This window comes from Bison bison, unplaced genomic scaffold (assembly GCF_000754665.1).
Source record: "Bison bison bison isolate TAMUID 2011002044 unplaced genomic scaffold, Bison_UMD1.0 scf7180017864243, whole genome shotgun sequence".
Classification (NCBI taxonomy): domain Eukaryota; kingdom Metazoa; phylum Chordata; class Mammalia; order Artiodactyla; family Bovidae; genus Bison; species Bison bison.
In genome coordinates, this window is record NW_011494815.1 from 3,489,798 (window position 1) to 3,502,907 (window position 13,110).

General features: G+C 48.0%; 1 protein-coding gene across 1 annotated transcript in view; it reads left to right on the top strand.

Moving 5' to 3' along the window:
• The first annotated feature begins 6 nt into the window (after positions 1–6).
• The window catches only part of SHB (Src homology 2 domain containing adaptor protein B), a 134,887-nt gene continuing 121,783 nt past the window's right edge, over positions 7–13,110 (top strand). The window contains exon 1 of the mRNA XM_010847071.1: positions 7–38. The gene's annotated coding sequence lies outside the window, so the exon portion shown is untranslated. The remainder of the gene's footprint in view (positions 39–13,110) is intronic.

A 13,110-nucleotide genomic window follows, 5' to 3' on the forward strand; every position in this document is an offset into this window, starting at 1 on the left:
CGGCCGCGGAGGAGAGCGGTGCCGGCAAGAAGGACAAGGTAAGGCGCCCTTGGCCTCAGTAGAGGTTCCAGAGCCACTGTGCGCACGGGGAAACTGAGGCACCGCTCTAGTTTCGAGTTCCTACATCCACTTCGGGCTAGGACCCGAGGTCAGGCCTCCCACGATGCTACCAAATCCTGCCTCCTTGCACGCGCTTTGTCCCCAATCATTGGCCTCCTGACACAGCCTCTTAGCGCTGCTGCTCCCCGAAGGTCCTCAATCTGAACCCACAGCCAGGTGCCCTCTTTGGAAGTATCCTGACCAGAGAGCTCTCTGCCCAGCCTGGTCCAAGAAACAGCCAACCAGCCCCTCGAGGAGGAAAGTCAGAGAGTCAGAGCCCTTACGTATTTAAAGTGTAAGTGGCTCAGTCATGTCTGACTCTGCGACCCCATGGACTGTAGCCCGCCAGGCTCCTCCGTCCATGGGATTTTCCAGGCAAGAATACTGGAGTGGGTTGCCATTTCCTTCTCCACGTATTTAGAAGAGTGTTTATTCTTGTCTACCCCCGTTCCACCCGCCCCTGACTTTATAGATGGGAACTGAGGTCTAGAGCTGGGAAGGGACCCGCCGGATATTACACATTTTCGATGGCAGATCCAGACCGGCTGTCTCTGAACGGATATATGTAAATCCCTCTAAATGCCCTGCCCTGCCCCCACCCCCCGCGCCAGGTTTCCAAATGGGGCAGCCTTTTGTACTTGAGCTGTACAGCGAAACACGCCCCCCACCCCCCAACCCCCACGCGTGCTTTTCCGGTTGAAGTGCGCTGGTCTACAAGAGCGCTCCACTTCGACCTGTCAGTTCCTCCAGCCTGGCCCGGGAGGGGTCCGCCTACCGGGCCAGCTGGAAGGAGACCACCCCTCCCATCCTCATCTTCCTTCCTGACCTTACCCTTTATAGCCCCAAGGATGAGGGGGACGATTTTGTACACTCTCCTCCCTAACAGATGAGACTATCTTGATCCCCCGGACCTTTGGAGCAGTCTAGTTAATTACAGCCAGACTGGGCCCTCTCCTCCCCCTTCACACTCCTGTGACACCCTCCTTTCCCCCATAAAATAATACTTGTTCTGTCTACTTCTGGTGGAAGGCAGTGCTTTCATTACATCTGAGGCCCAGTGCCCTGTGATGGCTATCAGACTGCTGTCCCTCTCCTTCCCCGGCACCGCCCTGCTTTCTCCCAAAGGTAAACTTTTCACCCAGATGTGGGCTGGGGGAAACTGATAGAGTCTGCGTTTTTTTTAGGACTGGATTTCCAGACAGGAGGGAGACAGGCCCCTACTTCCCAGATAGTGCTTGGGAAGGGAACTTTTTGTTTTCCAGGCAGGAGAAGTAAACTGGTGCCCCTCCTGAATTTTTCTGCCTGACTTCCTCTCCCCAGGGTCCCAGGTCCCCCTAGCATACCTCCTGCTGGGTCTGTTGAAGGCAGCATGGGTAACTTATGGATTCCACTTCCCTCTGGGGCCAGTCTGGGGATGCATCTGCATGGACTCTGGGCTTCCTAAGCACTTGGGGTGCCACACCTAAATGACAAGAGCTAGGAGCTGGGTGGCCACCTTGGTGCTGCCTTGGGGGCAGAGGAGGTTTCCCTGGGAGCCCCCAGGATTATGGGTTTGTGGTCCATCTGTAAGGGAAACAGCAGAGAGGCTCCCTGCTGCCTTCTGTGTGGCCCAGGCTTGGCTAGGTGCTGATCTGGGAGAACCTGGAGTCTCTGAAAATGGAAGGATAGCCTAGCCTCTCTCCAGAGAGATCCCACCATTCCCTTGTTATTCCATGACCACCTCCCAGGTGGGCAAATCTCCTTTCTCTCCTGCTGCTTGTGGTTCTGCCTACTCACTAGAATCTTTCTTTATGGTTTTCAAAACTTTAGTAAATGTTTTTTCCTAACTATAAATAAGACTATTTCAAATACTGAGGAACACTAAGTTTAATAGCTGGAGTGTTAAGTGTGTTGAAAACTTGGCTTTGTTCCACCAGATGTTTCTTACAGTTCTTCTTTGCTCCCCTCTGCTGGGCCCTGGAGCAGGGTCCAGTGACTACTGTGGTTCAGGCTGCGGTGTACATGATGAGTGCTGTGATGGCAGAGCTTAATGGGAGGTGGCCAGGGAGGACCACTGTTATGGTTGGCTGCAGAAGAGAACCTGCTTTAGGGGATTGAAGGTAAAGGCCTTGTGGCAGGAATTGAAAGGTTAGAGTTGGGCAGGACCCCAGAGGGGCAGGAGGTCCCAGGTCGGGGAGAACCTTGTAACCTAAGCACAGCAAGGAGATTTAGCTGTTGAATCATATGAGCAGATATGGTTTCTTTAAAAAAGATCTCTCTGGAGTGCACTTCACCTACTAGATTGTGACTTTGAGCCCTTTGATCTTTTAAGAGGTTGTTGCCATCTTCAGAGTCAGAGGGATTGCAACTGCCAGATATTCTTTCTAGCGAGTAAGAGGAAGAAACAGGGAGGGTCATACTATGCAGTGGTTCTCAAACCAGCACCTGGAGGACTGGTTAAAACACATGGGGCCTGAGAAGGTGTATCTTTAACAAATTCTCAGGTGATCTTTTGCAGCTGATCCTGGGACCACACCTACGCAACAGTGGCTTCATAACCCTCCCTCTGGGTCTTCTGGTTGGAGCTGCTTTGGGATGCAGAGACTCCGGGTGCCCTCTTCATCTCTGATCTCTGTGGAGCTGCCACCTAGTCCCGGGCCAATACCTACCCTGTGTTCCTGGTCAAGCAGCCAGGCGGTAGCCTGGTTTTCACATTATTTGCAGCCAGACAGCTTTTGGAAGCCAGGGACACTGCAGGTCCAGCCCTGAACACACTAGAGTCCGCCTTCTGCCCCTCACCCATGGATCCAGGAAAACGTACTTCCAGCCCACTTAATCTCTGGCCCAGCTTCCTCTTATCAGTTGTTAAGGAATAGAACAAGTACCCATAGGGCTGTTGAATGCCCCAGCTGTGTGGGGACCTGTGTTTTAATGTCAGCCTATGTTGGGAAGTTACTGTGGCGTGGGACTAGGAGCTGTGTCCACAAATCCTCCTTTCAGGGCCTCCATTGCCACCTCCCACCCACCTTTATCTTGGGGGCCCTTCTGCCCCCCTCAGTACCTGTGCCCCCTTCTGACACTGTTCTCCTAGGTGAATCCCGGGGCACATGCACACCTGGCTACATATACCCTGCTACCAGCCAGTCTCCAGTTTAGGGTAGTTTCCCTTTTAGAATCACGTGGAAGAGAGAGTCTGTTTTCAATTTAACCAGCTTTTACCCAGCACATATTTTGCACTCAGAGATCTCTCAGTACAAGGACAAGCTAGGAGGAAGGAATAAAGGCTGCAAAAAGACTTGGCAGTAATTTTTGGCCTAAGCCTCTGAAGGTTGCTGACACCCGTCACCTTTTCATCATTTGTTTCCCAGTGTTTTTGTCTTTGGGAATTTAGTGAGATCTTCACCTAGGAGGCAGCTTTGAGTTGGATCTAGGGATGGAAGTGGAATTTCAGCGCAAGGAAAGGCTGACTGCAGCCTATGGGAGCCCTTAGGTGTATGTGCTGTGTACATGCATCTGTGTGTGCATGCATGTATGTCTGTGTGTTGGTGTGTGTGTGCATGTACATATATAAAACCTTAATGTGGAGAGTGTTTTTGGAAATGAAAGCTTCCTTGCAGTGGGCCTCACTTGGGAAATGAGAGATGACAGTGTGAGATAGGTGGAGGCCTGAGTTTGGACCCCACAGGGAAAGCCTGGAAGACTGTTGAATCAGGAAAAGGATAGACTCAGAGCCGTGGTTGAGGAGCATCCCAGGCTGGGGTTGATGGGTTTGGAGTTGGGAGGCAATTACAATATAGTCCCAGTGAGAGACAGTGAGGACTTGAGCTCCTGGAAAGAAAATACAAAACTTTAGTAGGTGGAAATATTATTCCCTCAGGTTGTCTTTATAAAAAAAATAGTGATGACAAAGAGGCCAGTAACTTGGTAGGTCTCCTTATGTGCAGCCAGACAAGTGTTATCCACTTAGGTTTTCTGCTGAAGTCTTGTTTCTTTTATCATAATTAAGTAAATGTTTCCACTGCAACTGAGAAAGTCGAGATGCACCATGACATCAGTTTCCCAAGTTTAAATACATGCCGATGTGTACCAACACTTTGTATTTTGTCAGCATCCACAGAGTTGAGTTAAATAACATGCTTCCAAAGAAATAAATAATATCATGTTCAAATTTTTTTTTTTTTTAAATACTCAGGAACAGTTTCTGAGCAGCATACGAGGCAGGGGGGACCTCACAGAGAATAAGTGGTGGCGAGTTGAGGGAAGCTTCTCAGTCTGCAGTTGAACATGAGCTTTTTAAGGTCTAGTCTGGGAGACAGTTGGGTAATAAGGCAGTGTCACAGCATGAGGCATGCCAGAACAGCAGTGTGTGCAGAGGGCTGAGAGGAATTTACAACTCTCTCTATGAATTCAAGGAGGGCTTTCATGAGGTGGTGGCATTTGAGCTTCTCCAGGTAGAAGCTGGTGCCAAGAGAATGGATGGAGGCTCTGAAAGGTGGGTGTGGTGGGGGAATTGTAGAGAGAGGTTGGAGCTGCGAAACAGGAGAATGTCTCGTGTATCTTTTGGAGGAGTTGGGAATTGGGGTCTTTGTGTCCTTTTCACATCAAATCATTGATGTGTAGCTTCATTGAAGCCAGGGTGAAGCATGAGCTGAGAGTCATTTTCCATTTGGTTAATAGCCACATTCTCCAGTTCTTAGAAAGTAATTGATTGAAAAAGTAAGGACCAAGCTTGGTAGCTGTGGTTTGGCTTGGAACACTTTGAAGTCCTGTCCCTTGAAAGTAGTATGAGAGAAATGCTGCATATCAGATCCAGTTTTTCCCATTGATTCCTCAGAAAAGAAATATATTCTCCAGGCTTCAGGCTGACCACTTAATTGATCATTTAATCTTCACAGTCACCCTAGAAGGGGTTTAGGTACTGTATCTGTTAGCTATCGCTGCATCACAAGTTACTCCAAAGTCGGTGGTTGTAAACCAGAGGTTAGCAAAAGAATCAGTTAGTGAGTAATTTTAGCTTGTAGGCCAGACAGCCCCCATCACAACTATTCAACTCTGCCATTGTAGCTTGAAAGCATACAGACAATATATAAACTAAAGATTATAGCTGTGTTCCAATAAAACTTTATTAACAAAAATAGGCAGCTGGCCTGTGGTCTGCAATTTCCAACCCCTGATTTAAATGTTAAGTCTTTATTATTATCCATGAACCCACAAGTCAACTGAGTAGTTTTTCTGGCCTCAGTTGGCTCACTCAGGCATCTATGGTCAGTGTGGAGTGGGTATGTAGCCCTGCCAGTCCTAGCTGGGCTGTCTTACGTGTTTGGTTTAGGATGGCCTTGGCTGCCTCAGTTCGGCTCTGTTCCATGTGATCTCTCATCTTCCAGCAAGTTAGCCTTGTTCATATGATAGTGGCAGGGTTCCAAGAAATTGCAGAAGCCCATACAGTTTCTTGAAGTTAGAAACTGGCCTACTGTTCCTTCTGCTGCTTTCTGTTGACCAAAGCAAGTTATAAGGCCAGTCAGTATTCAGGGAGAGAAGGGAAGCTGTGAAGTCCTGTGGCAGAGGGTAGGGATACAGGCGGGCCATTAATCAGGGAGTTTAGTGCTATTGCTCTACCATGGGTACTATTGCCCCATTTCACAGATAAAGAAACTGAGGCTTAGAGGTATTGATTTGCTTAATGTCACAAAACTACTAAGTGACAGGGCCAGGATTACACCTGTTCAGTCTGAATTACAAGCCCGTATGCTTTTTATCAATTTGTTCAACTCCTTTCAGTGATTTAGATAGAGATAGTAAAGCTCTGATATTTACTGAAATGTGCATTGTATGTCTCCTCTTCCCCTTAATGTTCCTCTTCTTATACCACCCCCCCCCCCAATTCCCATCTCTTTCAGTCTGGGCTTTGGTGGTCCCCAAAGGGGCCCCTGAGCCAGCTTTTCTCTCCCCTTCCCTCATCTCACTCTGAGTTCCCTAAATGAGATGTTAATGCAGCACCCGAGTTATTTCATAGAGAAATTCCATGCTCAGAGTTGGCACTTCCCAAGGGACAGCTGCACAAAACGTGTGTCTTGTAACTGTCATGTCTTCTCATTGAAGGATTGGTGAGACTGCATGTGTGCTCTTTTAAGGGAAAAAAACCCCACAAAACCCCAATATCTTGGCCCTTGTCAACAAAGAACCTAAGTGTCCTCGAAGGAAATCAGATGACTGTCTTCTAATCTGACCACCTCAGAACATAACTGATTTCCCTAGACTTAACCCCCAAGCCTTGATATCGTCCTCTCCCCAACCCCAAAGCATTTCTGACCCATAAAGTAGGGGTTAAAAGGCAAACTTGAAAAGGTGTGCGTTCCTCTGGTCATTTGAGCAAAGCTGAACATGCCTGTGGTCAGGCGCTCCCTTGGACAGTTTCACTTGGGGTTGACTTTCTCCTCTTGGGATGGGAGAGCCAAGTGGTAGTGGCCTGTGGCAAAGGGAGAGGTCAGGCGGTGCCCTAGAAAATAAATTGGGATTTGTGGCTTTGAAGCAGAAAGCTGGGTTGCTGGCTGGCTGATGGTGGCATCTCCGCCCACTCTCTGAGCGGAGGGGCTGTTCTTGCAGGATGGAGACAGGCTGCCAGTGGTGTCTGCCACCCTGCCTGCCTTATACCTTGCTTGGCTTGTGTTGACTGGGAAATTGCCATATGCAGGCCACTGTCAGAAGCTTTGTGCGTAACAGGGACAAGCCAGGGGAGGGGTAGTGCCTGCCCACAAGTAGCTTATCTTCTGGTGAGGACACTGGGACCACACAGCTCTGTGTGGCAGTTTATCTGTAAACAGAGTGGTGTGGGTGAGCTGGGAGCCATCCTGGCACAGAAGCTGTCCTGAGCAGAGCCTTGACTCCATGGAACTAAAGGAGAAGCAGGGTCAGGAGGAGGTTCATTTCAACTGAGGGAAGCAGGGAAGGCTTCTTGGAGGAGGAGGCACTTGAATCATGAAAGAGTAGTCACTCGAGTTGAAGGAGCGTTCCACAAGAGCAGAATTAGTCATACTGATCACCAAAGTCCTTTGAGTAGATGCTACTGTCATTCCCCTTTTACATATGAGAGAGCTGAGGCAGAGAGGTTAAGTAACTTATCTAAGGTCACCTTGCCAGTAAATGGCAGAGGTGAGCCTTGAAACCAGATTTAGGGTCTTTGTTTTGAACCACTGTGCCATAGCACCTCAGGCTGCACAATCTCATGCCTTAATTTTCTCTGCCTTATTTGTGGCTAGACTTAAACTCTTATAAAAATCTCCTCTGTTAGCATTGTAGGACCTACAGATTCCTACATTTGCATAAGTATTCCAAAGCTTAAAAGAATCTTTCACACCCATAATTAACTTAATTGTCAGAGTCACTCTTTGAGGAAGGTGCTGTAACCCCCATTTTACAGATGGAATATTGAGGGTCCCAGAAGGAATGGAGCTTGCCCTGCCTCACAGCAGGTACTAGCCAACACAGCGGCCAGGCTGTTGACCTTGTGTTCTGAGTCTAATGCCCTTTGTGCCGGGGTGATGTGGAGATGTTTTGGCCAAAGCTCCAGTCCAGAGGAAGGGTGACAGCCTGATGGATTTCCGGTTCTTTCTGTTTTGATTCTGAAGCAAGTTATTGAGACCATTAAGGAACGTCGACAGAGGATCTTGCTTCCACAATGGAATTTTCCTTCTCTTCCTGTCTGGTATTTTCCAGTAATATTTCTATTAATGTTTCACTTTCGGAGGCACTGGCTTCCTGAGAGTTTGCGCTTTCTCAACTGATGAGCTAGGAAGAATTGAATTTTCCTCTAAATCATTCAGTTCCTTTCCATTTTCTCCAAGGGGAACTCTCTGGATTTCCCATTATGCTGTAGAGGGAGGATCTTGGAGGTGGGTTCAAGGGATGGAGCGAGAATTAGTCAGAGCCCTGGAGAATGACTCAGGCCCTGAGTTTTCCAAGCGAAACTTTAGAGTAATGGTCAGAAAGGGGTTTCCCGAGGCCAGTGAGTGGAAAAATGATTTGATAGGTGGGTGGGTTGGTGGGGAGATGGGTACTTCTGGTGCACTGCTGGGCCTTCACTTACAGGCTGGACTCCAAGTCCTCAGCTGGGCCATGAGAGGCCACGTCAGGTCCTTTCTCTTCATTCAACAGACATTGTTGAGAGTAGGTTGCTGCTGCTGCTGCTGCTGCTAAGTCACTTCTTCAGTCGTGTCCGACTCTGTGCGACCCCATAGACAGCAGCCCACCAGGCTCCCCCGTCCCTGGGATTCTCCAGGCAAGAGTACTGGAGTGGGGTGCCATCGCCTTCTCTGTGAGAGTAGGTTACCTGCTGGGTATTGTTCTATTTAGATGCTGGGGCTACAGTATGGACAAAACATAAACATTCATGTTCCCCTGAGTTTGCCCTCTCAGGAGAGGATTCAAGCAAATATAGTATGTCGGGTAGAGTGTAGAGAAGAATAAATCTGGGGTGGGCCTGAGTTTGGGGTGGAGAACTGCTTTCAAATGGATGCTCAGAAGGCTTTGCTAAAGGGTGTGATGGTATGATTCACACGGCTCGCAGAGAGAAGTACATTCCAGGCAGAGTGAACAGTCAGGGCACAAGTCCAAGGCAGGAGCACGCCTGGCTGCTTCAGGGAGATCGCATGACTGAGTGGAGCAGGTGGGGAGGAAGTGGGGAGATGAGAGGTCTGAGATGAGTTGGGATGGGGAGGCTGAGAGCTTTGGGTCTTGGAGGCGCTAAAAGGGTTTCTCGCTTTAACTCTGAGTGAGATGGAAAGTCAGTGGAGGTTCTAAACAGAGCAATGACATGATCTGGCTTTTGGGGTTCAAAAGGATCACTCTGGCAGCCTCGTGGAGAATAGATAGAAGGAGACCAGCTAGAGGGCCAACTAAGGTGACCTTCAGCCACAGGAACTGGGGCGCTGGTGATAGGTGATGAGAGGAGACTGGATTCAGGACACGTCCTAAAGGGTTTCCTGACAGAGGAAGTATGAGATCTGATGGGGGAGGAGAGTCGCCGATGACTCCAGGTTTTAACTTGAGCGTTTAGAAGGATGAATTGCCATTAGCCAAGACGAATAGGACCCCGGCGGTGCAGTCACAGTCCAGCCAGAGTTGATGCAGCAAGTGAGTCCGGGATTAAGAGCCATAAATGCTCTGAAGCATAGTAGCCTCTGTCAGGGGCTGGGAAGAACCACCAGGAAGAGGAAGTCATCTGGGAGCTGGGTCCAGAGGAGGGTGCACATGGGGCATCCCAGACAGAAGGGGTCCTGTCTGCAGTGACTGAGATAGGGAAGAGAGCCCTGCTGGATTCAAGCAGCTGTGGCCAGAGCCTCCAGATTGCCTAGTGAAATTGCTCGTGATAAAAGGAGGAGGCAGGGGCTTGGGTGTAAAGGGCCACCTCTCCTGGTTGAAAATTGCCCCAATTCTCTGAACAAGGAGGCCACCTGCCGTGTTGTCTGCCTGAGCTCGGCACTGCTGCTGCGAAGTAGTTTCAGTCGTGTCCGACTCTGTGCGACCCCATAGACGGCAGCCTACTAGGCTCCCCTGTCCCTGGGATTCTCCAGGCAAGAACACTGGAGTGGGTTGCCATTTCCTTCTCCAATGAGCTCGGCACTAGGGCAGGATGACAGGGTGAATATGAGGCTGGAGCATGCCTGTTTTGCTCAGCAGAACATTTCAATGCAGGGTAGTTGTGATTGCTGGGAAAGTTCTTTCTTGTCTGGGGCTCACCAGAACGTGGGCTATCGGGGAGAGGCAAACAGAAGTAGGAGGAATGGAACTTTCCTGGCTTCTCCAGGCCATGGCTAAATTCTAAAAATAAAAATGTCCCAAAAGTTCTTCAAAGTGAAGCTTCTCTGCTTTCTGGGACTTGCACTCTCAGAAAGCCAGACAGCCTTGTAATCCCCCCAGTGCATTCCAAAGCCATGCATGTGGTTTGGGGCCTGCGTGGCATTCTCAGAATGATGCGGCCCCTACCTGCCCTCCTGTGGGGGGCAGATGCCAGTTGCCTGTGTTCTGGGCAGTTCCTCAGAACAGTAAACTTGGATTTTTAAAATAAATTTCAGTGGCTCAGCAGTAAAGAATCTGCCTGCATTGCAGGAGAACGTGGGTTCGATCACCGGGTTGGGACAATCCCCTGGAGAAGGAAATGGCAGCCCACTCCAGTAGTCTTGCCTGGGAAATCCCATGGATAGAGGAGTCTGGGGTCTCAAGAGTCGGACATGACCTAGTGACTAAACCACCACCAATGTTAACTGTTTTAACTCTGTGTTAACTTTTTTCTTCCCCCTTCAACAAAACTAAGACAAGGTTTGGTATAGAAAATGCAGATAAGCAAGACTAAAATAGAAACCAACTTCAGTTCTACAATTCAAAGAAACAGCTTTAACATTTCACTGTTTTTCCATTTAACCTTTTTCAGTGCTTTATGTGTGTATGTATTTTCCTTCACAAAAATCAATATTGTGTGTATCTATCTACTTTTCACTTAATGACATGGAAAGATGTCTACATTGTTTTAAACATTCAACAGCAATAATTTAATGTCTGTATAGTATTCTATTTGCCTATTTAGGCTCTTCCTAGTTTTCACTAATTTAACAGTGCTGTAATGAACATCTTTGTAACTTAATTCTTTGCATAAATAAGTCTGTGATTATTTCCCTGGGATTGATTCCCAGAGGAGAATTGAGTAGAAAGATAAACATTTTGATACAGGCTTTCAAATTGTATTCTAGAAAGGCCTTACAAGTTTTGCCTGCTTTACTGTAATGCAGTTTAGTTTAATTTGCAGCTTCTTGGGTTACTAGTGCATATGCATGTTTACCACGGGTGTCTCTTTTCCAAAACTGTGTGTTTCTATCTGTCCATCGTTTCTGCCATAGGGTTTATCATTTTATTGATTTATACGAGCTCTTTGTGGATTAAGGATGGCAGTCCCTTGCCTGCCACTTAGATTGCAGGATATTTTTTACAAGTTTGTGATTTGCCATTCAGCCCTGTATCCAGTGATTGCTTTGGTTGTTTACACTGAATTATTTGTTTTCTATTCCTGGATCATTTTGATGCTTAACACAGTGTAGCCAGTGTGCTGCTTACAGAAGTTTTCTGTACTCCAGTGTACTTTCTTCTAGTACTTTGATGGTTTCTCTCTTTTTTTAACATTGACATTTTAATCTGGAGTTTGATTTCAGAGTACAAGGTAGGTAATTTTATTTTTCTGAATGACCAGTCTGTGTCTGGACATCCTCTCCTCCGTGTTTGCTCTATCAGCTCTCTGTATTTCTTCGGGTTGCCTTTTTAGATTTCAATATTTTGACTCCGTCTCAACGCTGACTGTGTTATGTTCTCATCAACTATTATGATAATGATGATTTCACCTGTCTTTATAAAATGACACTTTTCATCTGTAGATACCCGTGCACTTATTACACATTCAACTCCTGACACCTTAGGAAAGTAACTGGGTAATAGCACTTTACTTTGGGTGCTGGATCCGATGCCAGAGGTTTCACTTTGGATGCCAGATCTGATGCCAGAGCTTTTCTGGGATGAGGCCAGGAAACCTTCGCCTCACCTCTGTTGGAGTCAGTTTCCCCCTCAAGGACCAGGGGGCTGGCTGCCTAGATGTATTTTGGGGCAGCCACTTACTGTCTGCCCTGCCTGTGCAGCCTTATTTGAGTGTGTCTGTTTCAGCTTTTACACAGTGGTGATGTTTGTGAGAAAAGTGTATACCATTCAGTCATTCATGCAGCAGGCATTTTTAAGCACAGACCTTAAGTAGCCGAGCTCACACTGGAAGGATGGGGAGAACTTAAAGATGTGGCATGGGGGGACTATATTATTTTAGTCATTTAAATTTTTTTTCACACCCACCCAACTCCAGTGCAAGTAACATGAATTTACAGAGTTCTTTCCCCACCCCCAGCCTTTTCTGTCCCCTCAACCCAGAAGTCCTTATGTCTTCAGTTAGTGAGAGAACCTTTCCCAATCTCTGTGGCACGTTCTTCTTTTCCTGGCTCAGGCCAGTGTCAGGATAATCCATTCTGCAGTGTCTGCCTTGGGGTTTGTGACATTAATGTATTGGTGTTGACAGAACAGATTAAACCCAGGAGCGTTCATGGTGAATAAATCAGGGGAAAAAAAATGCAGATTTTTGAACACGGAATAACATCTGTATGGTTCTAAGGAGCTGAGAGTATCTGCCTGATTCACTATGCTGGGTGTCACCACGTCAACAGGCTCTACCTAGACCAGCCCTGAGCCTATTAGAATCACCGGGAGAGCATTTCTCAAAAGTTTTAGTCGCTTGGGCTCCACCCCAAACTAATGACCCCACAGTTTCTGGGGACAGAACCTGGACATCAGTAGTTTTGAAAGGTCCCCCAATGATTCTGCCGTGGAGCTAAAGTTGCAAGTTACTATCCTAGACTTGGTTTGGGGTTCCCAGGGAGCTTGGAGATCACCCAGTCCAACCCTCCTACACCTGTGCCTGAAAATGTGCAGTGATGAGAGGATTTGTCACATAACCAGACACTCCTTTGCACAGCTGGGCCTTCAAGTTTTTTCTGCTATCCCCTCCAATTTAGTACAGGTTTGTTGAGTACCTGGTGTTTATGGGCACTCTGCTGGCTGACTTGTTTCTCTCTGTGGATTCTGCTATTGTTTTACTTGGGCTCTTTGAGGTCAAGCAGAACCAGTCTAACCTTATGTCTTCCACATGACGACCCTCAGATGTGTGATCGTATCTTCAAAGGCAGACGGAAGCTGCAGGCTGTACTATTTCCCCACAGAGCCGGATTCCCAGCCAGGACACCAACTGCTGAGGGCCAGTACCCTTTAGCATCACAAGTGTGGAGGGCGTTGGTGGACCCCAGTCCGGGAGCTTCCTGGGCAGGAAGTGGCAGGCCACAGAGCGGGTTCTGAGTGGGTGGGCTGAGGTCGACACTGAGGAGTTAATCATGCCGTAGTGTGACTGAATGTGGCGCATGGTTGGATTCGATTCCCAGGTGCATTAGGAGCAGGGCA